This window comes from Pinus tabuliformis, chromosome J (genome assembly GCF_031772625.1).
Source record: "Pinus tabuliformis cultivar Carrire ecotype Pingquan chromosome J, CPIR1, whole genome shotgun sequence".
NCBI lineage: Eukaryota > Viridiplantae > Streptophyta > Pinopsida > Pinales > Pinaceae > Pinus > Pinus tabuliformis.
Genome location: NC_142295.1, coordinates 1133903792 through 1133920612, shown reverse-complemented (window position 1 = coordinate 1133920612; position 16821 = coordinate 1133903792).

Sequence of the window (16821 nt, the reverse complement as noted above, 5' to 3'; positions counted from 1 at the left end):
AACGGTCGAGATCATCACATGAGAAGTCACCATCTGATTGTTTGACGAGTAAACGAGATAGAGCATCAATTGAGTCTCAACCATCGACTCGAGCATGACTTTCTATGCATGCCGACAAGATTGGTTGTGGATCGAGGAGAGTATCAAATGAATCAAGGGAGGACATTGTTTGTTACATCATCATCGCAGTATCTATACATTTAAGTGAATTTACTTAATGATAAATTGGTAGAATCATATGTACATACATAATGAATTGATTTTTCTCAATTTAACTTAATTAATTTATAATTTCTATTTTTTTTAGAAGCATCTCTCACTAGGTCATCACGTGAGGGTGCTCAACATTCTCCATGTGGTCAACAAGCTCAATCAACTCATGTACTTGGGTGTGATGGTGCTCAACCATCTTTGGGTGGTCGTGAATCTCAATCGGATCATGATCCTCAATTTGGTAAATTATATAATTTAATTTTTTTTAATGTTAAGACAAATTTGTACGTAAATAAATTGTATGTACATATCCATGTATGTCTATTTTTCATGTATATAAATACATTGAAATGTTGTAAATATTTATGTAATTATATTGAAGCAGGGGGTGAAAATGTAGACCAAAGTCAATGTAGGTGAAGGAGGGTGATTCAAGAAGAAGACCATATGCTAATTACCACCTATCCATCTAATATTTTAGATGAGCTTCCTTAGGAAACAAATATTTAGCAGTGTACATTATAGAGGTGCACAACTCATTATTCAAAATTGAAGAATCATCTTGGGAGGTTGGAACTCCTTGCAAAGAGATGACAAAGATTAGAAATATTTTTGCACTCTTTAAGTACATTGCTTGATATTTACAGGATCCTTGGGCCAAGAACTGATGGCTTTATATATATGATGGGGTTTAGAAAGGAAATAGTTATGGATCTCGATAAATGGGTTGACGTAAATAGGAGGGTTATAACAACACATGCCAAATCTATGTTTAAATTTAAAGAAGGGTAGAAAAATAATATGTTGAAGGTGCAATATTTCAAGCACCCTGAAATAGCTCACCATTTGTATGAAAGGTTCCTTGTAGTATATGGAAATCTTCCATGGAATGACAAGGTTCCACATTATTTTGCTCGATTATTATATGCATATTTTTTTGGGTATGAAACCTGATTATACTAACCTTCCATCTAAATATTATGGTACTAGAAAAGGTCATACATATAAATGAAAGGTTGCATTAAGGAATAATAAATTGCCTCATCCTCTGCCTTCTTTAGTACCTCAACCACCATGTCCGGTAACTTTGCAGTCAGAGATGGATTCCACTTCTCAGATTAGTCGAGAAGTAAGGGATGTCATTCTAGACAACATACAGACTGCATTGATTGGAATTGATGTCAGTATAAATCGAAAAAGAGCACGAGATGATGTATGTCCCAATTTTGTATCTAAACCAAATGTGGAAATAGATAATATGAATATTGAATAGGTTAGAGCATATGCAAAGGCTTTCCGTGATGGCTGACAAAACCTAATTGGTCATGAGGAAGAGGGCATAGGATCAGTATGTGTTAATGTTTAGGGTTGATATTTTAATGTAATGTAATGTGTGTGTTAATGTTGATTCACATACATTTTGTAAATTTTTTAAGATATAATCTAACACGAATGTATCCTATGTTCACCATTTTCAATTAAGTTGTTTTTTGAATGAAAATTTTGATAATATAATGTTGTCGGGTTTGAGTTTAAATGAAGATATGTTTAGAGGTGTTAGTTTTTTTTGAAGAACATGTTCATAATATTAATTTTATTTTATTATCGGTATTATGAAGACATTGTTGTAAAAGAAATAATTACATAATTAAATGTTAACAAATTTCCATTCCATCTGGCATCTTCGACACAACATGACTCTCTTCCTCCTTATTAGGAGATGTGTCAGATATTGTCTTATCACAAGTATTGAATATTTCAATTTTGTTTTGTTATAAATTGAAGCAAGTTTCGTTAAAAAATGAGATCTATCTTACAATTTTAAAATTTTTCTATTTTAGGTTTGTGGAGATAGTTTTCCTTCTCCATGGATGTTAGCGATGGTGTTATATAAAAATTAGTTATTTGTAATTATTAGTTAATAGGCAAAGGGCATGATCAAATATCATGCCCATTCACCAAAAGGCACCCAACTTTGTATTTAAGCCAGGGCCTCTCATTCTGTAAATCATCATTCATATATATATACACATATGGATTTATGAGTTTTCATGCTTCATCTGGTATCAAAGTGGTTCGCTCCTAGAACTTGGTTATTGTTGGGCCATGGCAATACCATTGTTGCACCTATTCGTCAACTGATCCACCATGAACACACAACCTTCATTCACCCTTGTGTTCTACTTCTGCACCATCTTCCGCCATATCCACGATTGATCCTTCCACTGTCACCGTCGTCTATCGTGCTCGACCTTGTTTCTGTCACGCTGACCTCTGATCACTTGTGCCCCCCATACCACTATCTCTTTGTCTTCCCTTCATGATTCCATAGGCACCGTCGCATATCAACCAACACACATCACCATCCCTTACCAATCCAGTATGTCTGCACGTTCTCACTATTCTGCTGCAAGCCAACTGTGTCCGCCGTCATCTCAAAAACTCTAACCACTCTACAATCTCTTGTTGTCTTCCACCACTTACCTTTCACCGTAACGACTACCCTCCTGCGTTGCATATAGTCTAACATATATATTAATTAATATATCGTTTATTATTAGTTGTTAAATGATTAAAGTTATATAATAATTAATATTTAAATAACTATATATATATATATATATATATATATATATATATATATATAAAAATTAATATTTAGTTAAAATAAAGTGATTTAAAAATATATATATTCAATTAAAAAAAAATAACAATAATAATTTCAATTTAAAATAAATAATAAAAAAATAGGATCAAGTTAAGAAAAAGAGTTAAGCTGGATAGATATACTCCACCTCAGACCCGCTCAATGGCTTCATCAATGTCGATGGTCGATTTCAATAAGAGACTAGTAGACCTTGAGACTAAGGTGACCGGACAAGGCGATAAAATCGAGGAGCTCCAAAACACAACAAAGGGAATAAAGAGTCAGCTCGAGGAGAACAAGAATGAATTAAAAAAGGTTTAGGCAGACCTTTCAATTAAGGTGGATTACGCTATGGTAATGTTGGGTTGTATTTGTACCAGCCTGAATATTACACCCAATTAAATGCTCCAGAATAATGAGGCTACTCAACATCTCAATTCTCTAGATTCATCAAAATCATCATACGCACATGAGAAACCTGAGTCCCCAAAGACATCTTCCACACCTAATCAAGGAAATAGTAACATGAATTTTGAAAATAGGCAGCTCTCGAATCCATACACCAATATGCCATTTTCAAATCAATACCCCTTCTTCGCTCCGTCGATAGTGACATATCAACGAAGAGAAAAAAACAAACTATCCAAATTCAACAGTAACGAAAAATGCAGCATTTCTTGGCCCAATCAAGTAGACGAATATTTCAAGATTTACAATATTGACAATGATGACAAAAAGATTAGGCATGCTTCCATGAAAATGGAAGGTGAAGCATATAATTGGTATATGTGGTGGAAGAAGACAACACTTGCTATCAGTTGGAGGAAATTTAAGGATGCATTCTTTAAAAGGTTCCAAGGTGTCAAGGAAGAAGAGTTCTTCTCAACACTCACCAGATTGCGACAAAAAGGAGATGTGGATGAATACACTCGAGAATGGGAGACTTTAGCAACACGAGTACCTGGATTATCAAAAACTCGTCTCATTCAATCATACACCTTGGGACTTAAACCCCATCTACAAGAAAAACTTGAGCTTCATGACATTACGTCGATAGAAGTAGCAAGACAAAAAGAAAAAGCTGCTGAAAAGAAATTTGACAAGATGTTGTGGTCAAAGGCTGAAAGAGTATATTCGAGACGAATATTTCCCCAGTATGCGAATACAGATAACACAAAATATGTTCCACCACATCTTCGTGAAGGAGAAAAAACTAACATGGAAATGCAAAGGATGAAAGAGGAAAAATTCAAACGTTGTGGTGAAAAATGGGACCCTAAACATAGGTGTGCTAAAGGAAAAGAGACCAAAAACATGTAAAAATGTGAAGCAACTAATGATTTAGACAATGATGAATCATACGTAGAATAAATTGAATACTCCTCGGAATTCTCTCTAGAACTAGATGATGAGAGTATTCTGCAAATATCATTATTGTCCATGATAGGTATATCACAACCCCAGACATTAAAATTAAAAGGACATATCAAGAAGAACATTGTAATGGTTCTCATTGATAACGGTAGCACCCACAATTTTTTGGATTCAACCATGGCAAAGAGACTCAACATTTTCACATTTCCCATGCCCAACATGAAGGTTATGGTAGCTGATGGTAAGAAAATTGAAAAAGTAGGGAAATGCCATAAAGTCAAATTGCAGATTCAAGACTTTAATTTAGAATCTCCATTCTACATGGTACCATTAGGAGGAGTGGATGTGGTCTTAGGTATCCAATGGTTACAAACCCTCAGTACTTACTCTGCCAACCATCAACAACAATTTATAAAATTTAAATGGGAAGGGTAGAAATACAAATTGTATGGGTTCCAAGCACCTGAGAATCAAATTGTATCATCATCCCAAATGATGAAAATGATTTGAAGAGGAGCACTAGCCTATGTAGTACAATGTCACCAATTAGAAATGTTAACTTCAAAATTGATTAGTGAAGAAGCACCAGAAGTACAAGAGCTAATTCAGAAGCATGAAAAAGTATTCCAAGACCTAACCATGAAAATGCCTCCTAATAGAGAAATCAAGCATACAATAGAAGTCAAAGTAGGATCAAACTCCGTCAACATCAAACGTATCAATATCCCCATCATCATAAAATGGAAATTTAGATATTAATCCAGGATCTTTTAAAGTGCGGCATCATCTCAAAAAGTAAAAATCCATATGCTGCTCTAGTTGTATTGGTGCAGAAAAAGATGGATCGTTCGGGTTATGCATCGATTATCAAGAACTAAACAAAATAAAAATTAAAAACAAGTTCCTAATTCCCTTCATCGATGAAATGCTAAATTGACTACATGGCGCTAAATATTTCTCAAAATTGGACTTAAGGTCGGGACATTATCAAATAGGAATAAGGTTGGAAAACATACCAAAAACTGCTTTCTTAACACATGAAGGTCACTACAGATTTAAAGTAATGCCTTTTGGATTAATCAATGCACCAAAAAAATTCCAAGCTACTATGAATGAGTTATTCCATCCATATCTAAGGAAGTTCATGTCAGTTTTATTTGATGACATTTTAATTTAGAGTAAAACTTGGAAGGAGCACCTACAACATTTGGAGAAATTTTTTACACTATTATAAGAGCATCAATTCTATGCCAAGAAGCCCAAATGAACCTTTGGGAAGGAAGAAGTAGAATATCTCAGACACATAATATCCCTTGAAGGAGTAAAAGTGGATCCTAATAAAATCAAGGCTATAAGGGAATGGACCAAACCAGTTAATATATCCAAGCTAAGAGGGTTCTTAGGATTGACTAGATATTATCAAAGATTTATTAAAAACTATGCACATATAACCACACCCCTAACAAACCTTTTAAAGAAGAAATCATTTCAATGGAATGAGGAAGCAGGAAAGTATTTTGAAGAATTGAAGGAAGTTATATCTAATGCCCTGGTATTGGAAACTCAAGATTTCTCTAAACCATTTATCATTGAGTGTGATGCTTCAGGTTTCAGTATAGGAGCAGTGTTAATACAAGATGGGCATCCAATAGACTTTGAGAGAAGGAAACTCAATAAATGAGAAAGTCTTAAATCTACATACAACAAATAAATTCTTTCTATTATGCACACACTATCCAAGTGGAGACAATATCTTTTGGTAAGTAAGTTTTCCATATGAACAGACCATAACAGTCTCTAGTACCTGCTCCAACAAAAAAGACTTTCCGAAGAACAACAAAAGTGGATTGAAAAAATTGTTGCCTTTGACATGGAAATATTACATAAAAGAGGAAGGGACAATATAGTGGCAGATGCCTTATCTAGGAAAGACGAAGAACCGACACTACTTGCAGTTTCAGTTTTTTTTTTTTAATGGCTTAATGAGATTTGATGTGAATATGCAAAAGATCCAGAAACAAGTGCTATAATCAATAACCTTCCGCACAACTCAAAATGGGAATGGAAGAACGACATTCTATGGTACAAGGGAAGAATCTATATAAATTCAAACTCCAATTTTAAAACCAAGATCCTCAAGGAGTCACATGATTCACTGTCAGTCAGACATGTAGGATTATTTAAAACTTACTATAATGCATGCCAATGATTCTTTCGGAAGGGAATGAGTCACGATATTTAGAAATATGTAGCAGAATGCGATAAATGTCAAAGGAATAAAAGTTAAAATATTATGACACCCGGCCTACTTCATCCCTTAAACATTCCGCATCAGAAATGGGAATAAATATCAATGGACTTTATTGAAGGTTTACCTGTATCTAATGGTAAGGATAAGATTCTTGTAGTAGTCGACGGACTCGCCAAGTATGCTCACCTTATTTCAATGAAGAAATCAAACTTAGCAAAACAAATCGCTGAGATATTTTGTAAAAATATTTACAAATTATACATATTTCCAAAGGTCATTGTGAGCGATAGAGATGCCAAATTTAAGGGTAATTTTTGGAAGGAATTATTCAATCATATAGGAACCTACCTCAACATGAGTTCTGTTTACCATCCTCAAACAGATGGCCAAATAGAGGTTGTCAATAAATGTTTGGAAGCTTACTTACATTGTTATGCCACAGGAAAAAAAAAAAAATGGGTTTAGTGGTTACATCTCGTTGAATGGTGGTACAATTCTACTTACCACACGTCAGCAAAAATGACTCCATTTCAAGCTTTGTACGAGTATGAACCTCCAAAATGGAAGGACCTGGCTATCATCTAGACAAAACTACCAGCTATTAAAAACCAACTAGAAGAAACCCAAAAGGTCATCCAAACTCTAAAAGAAAACTTAAATAATGCAAGAAACTGTATGAAGCAACAAGCTGACCGAAATAGAACCGAGAGAGAATTTGAAGTTGGGGAATGGGTATTTGTCAAGCTCCAGCCATACAAAAAATTGTCCTTAAAAAAAACAGGAAAAAATAAACTGGCACCAAAGTTCTATGGACCATACCAGATCAACAAAAAGATCAGCCAAGTTGCATATAGTTTAAGCCTTCCAGATAAAAGTCATGTCCACAACGTCTTCCATGTATCCTGGCTTAAAAGGGCACTTGGTGACCATCAATCAACACAAACAATGCTTCCATCCTTAGATGATGAAGGAAGGGTCATTTTAGATCCAGAAGGTATCATATCCACTAGGGAAAAGAAGTATTGATCTCGTGTAATCAAGGAATACCTGATCAAGTGGAAGGACTTACCAGAAGAAGAAGCTTCTTGGGATACTGAAGCATTTTGTCAACAACATCTGTCATTACATATACTTTGGGGACAAAGCATTTTTTGGGAGGAAGACAACGTTATATAAAAATTAGTTATTTGTAATTATTAGTAAATAGGCAAAGGGCATGATCAAAGATCATGCCCATTCACCAAGAGGCACCCGAGGCTATATTTAAGCCAGGGCTTCAAATGGAGTCAACTATGGGGATTGGATCGTCTAGACAATTTGAAAAAGTTGTTACAATTATTTTAATATTACAAGTATATGCATTTTCATGCGGAATTTTAAATTTTTAATATGTACATGTACATGTGTTGTATAGGGCATCCATGAGTGTGCAATTCAGGGAGAACATCATGAGGTATTGCATGTAATTTGAAACTTGTGTAAGCTATGGGAATTGGATCATCTATACAATTTGAAAAAATTGTTACAATTTTTTTAATATTAGGAGTTCATGCATTTTCGTGTGCAATTTTAAATTTTTAATATATACGTGTACATTTGTTGTATAGGGCATCCACAAGGGCACAATGTAGGGGGAACACCACAAGGTATTGCATGGAATTTGAAACCTTTTGTAATTTTGTTTTGATGATAAAATTCTCATTTAATTTCAATACATTAAAATTTAATTTAAAAGTACACAATCTTATGTATATATGCATATTACACATGTTGTGCAGGGAACCCATGAGGATGAGGATGATGATAGATCGTAGATTGCAGCGAGATTCTCTTTTATGCATATTTTTATTTGACGACCTTTTTATTATATTTACTTTTATCATGATATAAATTTTGGACATATTTTAAATAGAACTCTTTATTATGAATTGATCTTTAATATGCAAATTTTGGAGTTTATACATTTTGCATGATGATTCTTATAATGTTAGTAGAAGATAATATGGATTTGGGTTGATTCTTAGGTTTTATGAAGTTTTTTTGTCAATTTGTTTAATGAATATTAAAATTGCAAATTATAAAACATGGTACATTTTGCATTCATGAATCTTATCATGGTATAGATGTCTAAAACAATCATAACTTAAAATTGCATTATAAAACATGGTATACATTTTGCATTCATGAATAGATCATCATATTGTATAGAAGATCTACTATGGATGTGGGTTGATACTTAACTTTTAAAATAAAGTTGTTCAAAGCAAACATACTATAAAAGTGCATTATAAAACATGGTACACTTTGTATGATGCATGGTTTCATGCTTAAAGGTTTTACAATTAAGTTCATGAATATGAAGCATTGAAAGTAAATTTGCATTTAGTTGGTACTTTGTATGGCTCACATATGTAGAGTTTTATAACCCAATTTTTGATACCCTTTGTAATAGTTACATTTTCCCTTTACAAACTTTTCAAGTGATGTACGTTTGAAGTTAAATGATAAGTAGAATGCATCAAGTGATAAGTGGAATGCATATAGTTAAAATGTGGATAAGTAGAAAGCATCAAAATTGTGAACAAATGTAGTCACATATAAGTCACATTTTGGATGCCATTATTACTCACCAAAGTTCTCATTGATCAAACTTTGTTTGGTTGTTCTAGTTAACTTCCAACTCTTTGTTTGAAATAAGGTTTCAAGTTATAGTTTGTGAGTTTAATCAACAATCATTATAAAACATGGTACATTTTGCATGATGCATGGTTTGATGCTTAAAGGTTTTACATTTAAGTTCATGAATATGAAGTAATGAAATTAAATTTTCATTTAGTTGATACTTTGTATGGCTCACATATGTAGATTTTTAGAACCCAAGTTTTCATACCCTTTGTAATAGTTACAGTTTCCCCATACCAATGTTTCAAGTGATGTATGCTTGAAGTTAAATGATAAGTATAATGCATTAAGTGATAAGTAGAATGCATGATTTATGGTACATATATATGAGATATGTGTTTTGTACAAAAGGACACCACGTTAATCTTGTTAAATACATACATTCTAAAGTTAGAGTACCTTTGTTGTCTTAAAGCTTGTTACTATTGTATTTTTCATGAAATTTGAGAAAGCTTAGAGATTGGGAATTAAAAATTGCAATGTTGAATCAACTGAAGTTGCATTAATCTCAATGTGGGCCTAAGTTTTGTCTTAGTAAATGAAATTTTAAAATATTAAATACTATGTGTGGAGCATGCATTGTTAGTTTTAATAGGTTCATATAATGGAGATTATGCAATGCACATATAAATGGTGTATGCACTGCATGTATAGGACAAACACACAATAAAATGCATTTTTTTGACCTATCAAGATGTACAAGAGATACAAAACATTTGAAATTAATGGTAATCTGATCTTAATAAAGCAAATAATGTCACTAAGATACAAAGATGACATAAAAAAGAAAAATGCATTGCAAACATGATAGATGTATGATCAACAAAAAACAAGAAGATTGTGATGCTATATCCTTACATTATAGTAGTATTTGGGATCTTTGAATTTCCTTTTAACTTAACAACAAAGGCACCACATTAATGAAAACAATTATGTAATACCTAGTAGTAGCTAGAATGTACAACTTATGAGTGCACAAAAAGAAAGGCTAAAAATCTGCTTAAACTCTTTCTCATAGATGAATACAAGGAGAAGATATTGTTGGCGAGTTCAATTGAAAATAATCTAATGGAATGTCATCCTTAATGATTTGTTTATGGTCAACTTTTTACATTCTCCATTTTTTAACTTTATGCATGTTGCACAAACCAAGTGATTATATTAACAACTTATGGCATCAGGTTGATAGTCTTGAAAGTAAACATGACTCTCGGTTTGATGAGTTTCTTGGAAAAAATATCCTTTCAATATAATAGACCCTATTTCATATATAAAATCATTATCATCATAGTCATCCAATAACTTCATCTTTCGTTCAATGTATCGAATCAAACAATACTTGACATTTTCTATGTTATAAATGTGTGCAACTACAACAAAAACATCTCCTGCACAATAAAAAAAGGTGCAAATTCAGATCATCATTACCAAGAAATTAATTATCAACATGTACAATTTTATTAGATCTAGATCTATATTTTAACTATTATCTATACTTATACACAATGATTTTAAAAACATAAAACACACATATATCCTTTGAAATCAATTGAAATGTTACCTTCTCTAATAAGATCAGAAACTCTATCACCTTCATATGACACTATATTCTCCTCTGATTCCATCTCTTCCAAGCTTGCAAGCAACATTTTCTCCTTTGTATTAAGTTATGTATGTTGCCAAGCTTTCACATACATATTGTTTTCACAAACATCATTGAATTTTGTGTCCTCTATGCAAACAGGACAAAAACAAGATTCTTTTCTTTTATCAAATGCAAACACATTTCGATACTCTTTTGTTTTAATTGAATGCAATTTTCGAGTCCCTTTTACTGTTTCAACTTCATATGGAATCGATCTATCTACATCTTAGACTCCAATATGTCAGAAGAAAATGTAGTAAATTCAAACAAGAATTTAAATATGTTATTTAAAATACAATTTATATATCAATGATAATCATCAATTAGTTATTTAAAATATAATTTTTAAATTTTTAAATTTTAAAAATGAATAAAAATCATCACATATTAAAAATGTGTACACGTTCATATATATGTACATACCCGTGTATGTCCCTTGATGGGTTAGTCTCATGTCTTAGAAGCAATGCACCATTGAACAACTTAATCAGCTAAGACAAGTCGGTTCGCAGAGTGGTCCATCTGATATCTTCAAAGTGCTCATTTTATACATGCCCCTGCGCATCATGTTCTCCTTTTCCATGACCAATCTCAAAGAAATTCCAACGATGTTTAATGTTGGTTTTCATATGAAGACGACACAACAAAAAGAATGATCGTGAAGATTTGAATTAGCTTGTGAATCCATCTGACCATATTCAATGTTCATTGAATTTTATTCCATGAGCTTTCAATGAATCATAAATCCTATCAAAGCAATGTTGTACAAAATGTTTATCATGTGTATGATCATCACTAATATAAAAATGATATTATTTATAACATGTTGATTATCACTGGTGTTTTCTATATCATCAACATTTTGTTCAACATGTCTATATAGAACATGGACATTGAGACTTGGTCAAAATGATAATATTCACTCTGTATTTCATTTTGTGCAAAAAATGTGTAATTTTCATGGGATTTTTTGAATGTTGGTCTTGCCATCGAGCTCTATGAGAATGCTTGGTGTATTTATAAATTTTTGTTTCAAACTTCTTCCAAAAATCTATCACATAAATTTCTTCTACTTGTGAATCAATCCTTCTAGCCCTTGTACTACGACTTGCACCAATCGATGTATAGATATATTCATATCTCTTCGATTCTACTTTGATGTTGGACGATGATTGATCATTCATATCAATAGGATATTTGTTGAGAAAAAAAGTCAAATTTCCACAATGATCACATTTTTTAACACCAACACATTTTTTTGGTAAAATAATTCATGATTTTCTCTTCCACATAGAATCTATGATATGAAATCATGGATAGTAGAAGGAGGAGGTGAATTTATCCAAAATGGTTTACCAAAATTAAGGAAGGTGTCATAATATAATTGAAATTCCACATGATAGCGACAACAACAAGTGTCACGTATAGCGATAGGCTTAACATACATTGGTTTGTGTTGCAAAAAAATACTAATTGAGACATTAATTTTATGATTGTATTCTTTGAACTTATTGCACAACTCTATCTGAGTGGTGTCCAAGATATGTTTTTGATGTTCTTCATACTAATTTCATGTTATTCTTCGTCGCATCACATCCCTTTATTTTGGTGAAACATGTGAATTTTTCATCCAATATTCACATATCATATTTTTAACATTTTCTCCAAGTTTATCTTTGTATGGTTGCCTACAAATAATTGTCCAGCAAGAAAGCTCATCATTTGCATCTATTTGCAATCGAAATTTCCTATGCTTGTGCAATGTTTTTCGTGAGGTCCCTAATGCTTTTGCCATATATTTTAGAAAATGATTTTCTTTAGTAGTTGATGAAACCATTGTTGTTTGTATTGCTATGTGTGCATCTAGATCATTTTTCTTCCTATATCTTCCAAATTCTTTTTTTTTTTTTTTGTAAGCCTGGTAGTTCCTTTCTATTCCATTTCAAAAAGGCAGGCAAGTACTACATCCATATCCACTAGGGTCAGATGGCCTCAACCTACCCACTGGGAAACTAGGTCTATTGGCCATGTGACTGCATTGTAATCCATCCAAATTTTAATAATTTCAAGATTGTCTAGCAACGCTATATAAGTCTGATTGTGTTTAATTTTCCTATTGGCTATGTAGCTATAACAAACCTCAAATTCTGTAAAGCAGACATGTATACATCTCAAAATTTAGAAAAAATAACCATGTTGATCATCAAATTACTCATCAGAAGAGTTTATGGGCATCAGATCTTTAGCACTAGACCTTGAAAATTTAGACTGTGGGAGACAAGGGATGTGTTTCTCAATGCGACTGAGGTAAGCATTTTGTTGTTGGATCTGGCATTGAATGAGTTGAAATTCCCCATGAATTTCCCGAAGATCTATGTATGAATTAGTTGAATTGACAAAGGAGGTCATCATAGCTTTAGCCACGATTTTATTCATTATCCAATATAGATATAACAATCTGCTAAAACTTAGCATACCAACCTCTAGAATGGCTTAGGTCCTAGACTAGGGTCTATCAATCAGCTAAGCCCAGGTTAGTGTTCTCAGCCTCTTGTTTTAAATTTGACTCCCACCCTGAAATCACCTATAGGACCTGTGGAGGCGTGTTGACTTGATATATATCGGTGACCTCCCAGGTCATCCCTATGATGTTGTGTCACCCCCTACCCCTAAACTAACTTGGCTGAGATTGTTGACAACCATGTCCTGACCACTGCTCTGGCTCTGGACTTGGCCCCCCCAACTTGTGTTTCCTTTGCATGAGGAGGATCATGCCATCAGGTTATAATGCAAACCACACAAGAACACACGAGACCAGAATATGAGCACCACAAGCACTCTCACCCAAGAACCCGACCAAACCAAAAACTAGCTCACAGAAAGACGGCCTGGCATGGTAGCCTTACAAAACTAGAAGAAATGCAACCCTGTAAAAGTAAAATGACATAATACAATAGGATAATAAGCAAGAGACCCATGAAATAGAGAATTCCTCACAGAGTAGACCCACCCCTGACGCAACGAGCCACCTTATTTTGCCTTCAGTACACAAAACACCTTTGAGGTTAGTAAAATTAACCATTCATGGGATTTCCTCTTATGATTTCCCCATAACAGCCCAAGTAGATGTTTTATCTCAAAGATAACTAATTGAGAGAAAACCCATAAACAAGAGACGCAAACTAAAGCCCCATAATCATTCAAAGAATGCATAGACATCAAAGAAAGCAAAATGTCGTAATAAACAAAGAGACTACAAAAGTGCTAAGACCATTTATCAAAATCAAGATTTCTTTCCTCCATACATCCCATGAGTCATTATGACTTTCCCGTATCACCATCTTAGAAACATCCATCCGAAGAATTAAGACGTAAAAGTTAACCATAACATGAAGGTTGAGCTTAGAGAAAACGAAGAGGACATACCTGCAACAATCACTCGTAGGCTGAGAGGCAGAGTCAGGCTAGATCGTTCCTTTCACAGTCTCCCTTAAGGTTTCAAAGAAGCGGTTTACATTCACACTAGACCAAACTAAAGTTTTTGAGCTAGACACTAGAGATGTTCCTTCTGTTAGAAGCTTGTGCCCCACAATAACTCTATTAACATTATTTGCCACCTTGTGCATATAGATAAGTAAAGGAGGGTTGAAATCCGGCTACCCACCATTATGTTTCATAATTTCTATACTCATGGCTCGGATCCCACTGATGCCAATTCACCGGCTCTCACCTCGATCTGGGGTTTCTAGATCTTCCAATTGATTTTAGAGCACTACTTATATTTTGAATAACATTCTCCTTCACCTTTTTATATTGTGTTGATTTTCGAATGCCCAATAGTGTAGTAGATTCTTTTAATTTCTTTGATGTTAAGAGACCTGTCAAAATTTGAGCTTGAACTATCACATTTTCATCTTTGACTTGAACTTATCAATAAAGAGCTTAACATGATATTGTGTAACAACTCTAGTATTGTTAACTTATCTCCCCACAGTGATACTCAAATTTCGAACAAGAGAACTCATAGGATGCGAAATTTAATTCCTCATCTAAGGAGTACTCATGTTGCATACTTTCGGTGGACCCTGCTACACGAACAATGAGAATTACATTAAAAATTTGAATATAATCACGTTTTCTCATGTATTTCTAATTTTTCGTTTAACAAGGTTTATGGAAAGTATCAAAGATGGGTACTCCTTGGATGAGGAATTAAATTTTGCGTCCAACGAATGCTCCCACTCGAAATTTGAGAAAAAAATGCAGAGATAAGTTGAAAATGTAGTTTTTTTTTTATTCCAAAAATGGTGAATCATTCCCCATGATCGACATCATCATCTTGAATCCTATTGATTCTAATAAAGTTGATTTTTGTTGTACATTTTTGTTTTGAGACCTATTTTTTACCTCAAAATTTCTCTAATGCAATATTTCTAAGGGAAGGGGTCAATGTTGTGTGAGGGGTGGTTATACATATCAACCGCACCCATGATGTCAGGGTCTGATTTTTGGTGGCTCTCATAGTTAGGATGTACGAGGGGAATTCCACTTATTGGATTACGGGGGATTATATGGAAATCTTGGAGTAAATAGTCTAAGGTTCCTGCTTCGCATGGACCCAATTGGTATGGGAGAGCTTGGTGGTGTAGCTGACATGTTGCATGTGAGGAGAGCTACATAAGTTCATGTTTGTTTCTCTCCTCTACAATTTTTTCTTTAAGTAGGTGGTTCTAGTGTACCCATAGATGTAGTTAGGTGACCCCTCCCACATGGCTAAGGATGAGGTGGTGGAGAGGGTTGATGGTTTAAGAGAGCGAAGGATCCATTGGGAGGTAATGGATTTCCAAGGTGAAGAAATGGTGGTGATCAATGCTTAAAATCATCATTCACTATCCATACATGGAAGATGTAATTATGGCATGATCTAGAGATCATCTTACCCCTACGAGAGACCTGGGGTTCCATAGTTATGTGTAGTGTATTTATTATGATTTTCATCATTTCAGATATTTATGATTTTATTGTCCAATATGATGTTGATGTGTGCCTTGGTTGTGATTGCAGATGTTGGGCTGCAATGATGGGAGGCACTAGTTGTCCTAGAGGAGCAAAGGGGATGAGCCTACGAGACAGAGGAAAGTGCTCCTTCACTTTTGTAAATGGGATTAATACTACAAAAAATACCTTTAGAGGTGGTTTCGATTTGCGATAGTCTTACCAAAACTGTGGCAACTGTCTCTAAAATATTTTTGAGGGATTTAGGGGCGGTTTTTGAACTCCACTCCCCTCCTCCCCCGAAAGTCATGAAAATTGAACCTTTTTTTTGTGGGGGGAGGGTAGGGGTGGTTTAAATGATTTCCCCTATAAATATTTTTCATGGTGGCTTTTTGACAATGTCCCGCCCCTTACTCCCCCCTCCACCCCCCCACCAAAAAAATTCATGAAATTTTTTTTTTTTGGGGGGGGGGGAAGGGGGGCATTTAAATGATTGCCCGAAAAATATTTTTCATGGCGGTTTTTTACAATGCAACCTAAAAAGAATTTAATTTAAATATTGATATTTCTTTAGTTTTGTATATTTAATAATTTCTATCACGAGATTTTGGGTTCAAATTCCATAATTTACTTGTGATCATATACTAGAGGCCGCATGATTTACCTCAAAGTTATAATGGTAGTGTTTCTAATCAACCATTGTCACGAGAGTATGAAAATGACCGTGTTCCTCTAGCATAATTTTAATTCACCCTTTTGTTCTTCACTACTTTTTAATAAATGGTAATGTAAAGGTGGCATATTTTCAGCAGGTTTTACCCGCCGACTCTTTCAATTTCCCACCTTTACAATAATGGTTGTTGGAAACCTACTAGCAACTTACAAGGATAAAGAGACAACACGCAATGTATATAGAGGTGGGCACAGACAAGAAAATTTATAATTTTTTCAGCAACTCCATACTGTCATTCTGTTCTTTGCATGTGGGCTGATAAAATTCAGATCATGGACCTC